This window comes from Triticum aestivum, chromosome 3B (genome assembly GCF_018294505.1).
Source record: "Triticum aestivum cultivar Chinese Spring chromosome 3B, IWGSC CS RefSeq v2.1, whole genome shotgun sequence".
Lineage (NCBI taxonomy): Eukaryota > Viridiplantae > Streptophyta > Magnoliopsida > Poales > Poaceae > Triticum > Triticum aestivum.
The window spans coordinates 54,979,569-54,982,348 of NC_057801.1; the positions used below are offsets into that span (position 1 = coordinate 54,979,569).

The 2,780-nt window shown below is 49.3% G+C and overlaps 1 pseudogene; it reads right to left on the reverse strand.

Annotated features, from left to right (window-relative positions):
- Nucleotides 1–327: 327 nt before the first annotated feature.
- On the reverse strand, nt 328–879 carry LOC123067283 (uncharacterized; annotated as a pseudogene).
- Between the last annotated feature and the right edge of the window lie 1,901 nt (nt 880–2,780).

Genomic DNA, 2,780 nt, shown 5'->3' on the forward strand with positions numbered 1-2,780 from the left:
TGCGCCCCGGCCACCAACTCCACGCACGCACGTCCTGCCTAACAGACCTGGAATGTCTCCACGATCTATGACCCGACCATGCTGCTAACGGCTCCTTGCACCAACTAAATCATGACTACATGCATGCGGGAGTCTGCTCAAACGGCCACACGACTAGCACTCGCACAAGCACATGACCCGGCAAACTGACCATGATCCATATGACTTGGTCTAACAACGTGCTCACGCCCGCGCGGCTTATGTCTAACAATTGTTACAGGTTGACAACATCTTTATCAGAGGGGGAGCGGGTTAATTAATGAATTCGGTGACTGGTTCATCGATTGGTCAGCCGATAACATGTTGCACCCATCCGACGACGGCTTGCACGACGTAGGCCATCATGTAGAACTCTTCGTCCTCCTTGGGAAGCGCCACCTCGTTTCCGGCCAATCTGGTGCACCCATATGAGGCGTCCGTCGCCGCCTTTAGCTTCTCTGGTATGCCGCTATATCGCCCAGCAGCGACTGACCGCGCCGCCCACTGCAGCGGCAGGACGACGCCGCTGAGTAGAGATGCAGGTATGACCGCATGACCTTCCTGGGCTTGGCGTCCTTGGTGTGGGCGAGCGCAGACTAGATGCTGGCCTTCGCTACCGTGGCGTTAGCCACCATCAGCCTGGTGGCGAGCACCGCGAGCTCCGGGAAGCCGTACGCAGAGCGGAAGGAAGGGTCGATGCAGAGCATGGACGTACCAGCTGCTGAGGCTGATGCAGAAGTCGTCCAGCGGGGAACGTGGCGCGGCGCTGGAACTTGACCCACCGTGAACATCGGTGGCCGACGAGAGGATGAGGAGGAGGAGTGCCCCGCCGAGCATCAAAGAGGATGTCCCCACGGCCATGGTGGTGGCGTACTGTCCCTCGGTCTCTCCCTCCCTCTGCCCCCTTTGTCTCTTCTTATTAGTTCAACCTTAACGGCGGGTGTATCATATCATAATTAAAAGAAAATAAATCTATCAGGTTCGATCAAATCATTTGAGATATGCTCCATAAATCCATACCTAAAAATCTTATATGTCAAACATTTATATATGCAATCACACTTCATAGTAAGCGAATCGTGGAAGATCTCAGGATAATACGCCATATTTTAAACATTAAATGAGTGTTTAGATGCACTACCATTTACCATTTAGATCACCTGACTAAGAGCATCTTCAACAGCCGCCCAACGCGCGGCGCCTAAAAACTACTTTGCAGCGCGCTCATAGCCTGGTTTGGCGCGGCGGGCAGCACTGACTCCAGTAGACGCGCTAGAATGCAGCACGCGCGCGTAGCTCCAGCAGCTCGCAAAAATACATCGCGCGCGACTCTTGCACAAACAACATATGCGCTCCAAACACAAGCAAAAAGATCAAACACAAATAAAATAAATCAACAATAATAGTTTAATTTCGTTATTACAACTCAAACAAATAGTTTATCGTTCAATACAACAAATAGTTCAACAATACAACATCAAACGCACAAATCATGATGCTCTTTGTCGGCCATTCCAAGCCCACCACTCCACAGTGAGATCCTTCTGAATATCACCATGCACTGCAGGACGTCGAATGGCATGATAGGAGGCAACAAAACGAGCCACCCTTTCAGCCATCAGCCGCACTCGTAGGGATGTCCCAAGAGCTCATACTGAGAGTAGTCTACATCTTGGCCACGCTCATTCGCGATGATCATGTTATGCATGATCACACAAGCGTGCATGATGGACCAAAGCATCTTTTGATCCCAAAATCTAGTTGGTCCTCTCACAATAGCAAATTGGGCTTGCAAAATCCCAAAAGCTCTATCCACATCTTTTCTAGCCGCCGCCTGAGCATTGTGGAAATCAAGATTCCTGTTTTTTGAGCGGCTTCACAAATGTTTGCCACTTTGGGTAGATGCCATCCGCAAGATAGTAGTCATAGTTATATGTACGACCATTTGCTACAAACTGCACCGGTGGCAGTTCACCATTTGCAATCTTATTCATCAGTGGTGATCGGTTGACAACGTTGATGTCATTCAAAGATCCAGGCATTCCAAAAAAGCATGCTAAATCCAAGTCTCTTGATCGGCCACCGCTTCAAGGATTATAGTAGAACCATTTGTTTGGCCCGGGAATTGCCCATGCCATGCCTTTGGACAATTCTTCCAACTCCAATGCATGTAATCTATTGAGCCAAGCATACCTGGAAAGCTACGAGCTTTGTTCATCTCCAATAGCCTTGCGGCGTCTTCAACATCGGGAGATCTCAAATACTCCTGGCCAAACACTTGCACAATTCCGACTGCGAAACGCTTGACACACATGATGGCTTGGATCTCACCCATGGCCAAGTGATCATCAACTAGATCAGACGGGATATCATATGCCAACATACGCAAAGCTGCTGTCACCTTCTGAAAGGTGCTATGCCCGAGCTGTCCGTCGGCATTCCTCCTTTGCTGAAAAAAGGGTCATGGCTCGCTAGTTTCTCTGCAATGCGCCCGAACAACTCGATGCTCATCCTAAACCGGCGACGAAAGTACGACTCCGGGTATGTGGGATTCTCCACAAAATAGTGCCTCATTAATCTGTTGTGGGCATCGATCCTATCCCTCCAAATTTTCTGCCGACCCAAAATTGAACCACCGTGCTTTGGTTAATTTTGTGCCGACCCAAAATCGAACCACCGTGCTTTGGTTTTTTGTTGATGTTCATTGCTAGGATCATTGCAAGATCCTCCTCCTCTTCCATATCAAATTCTTCTTTGGAAGA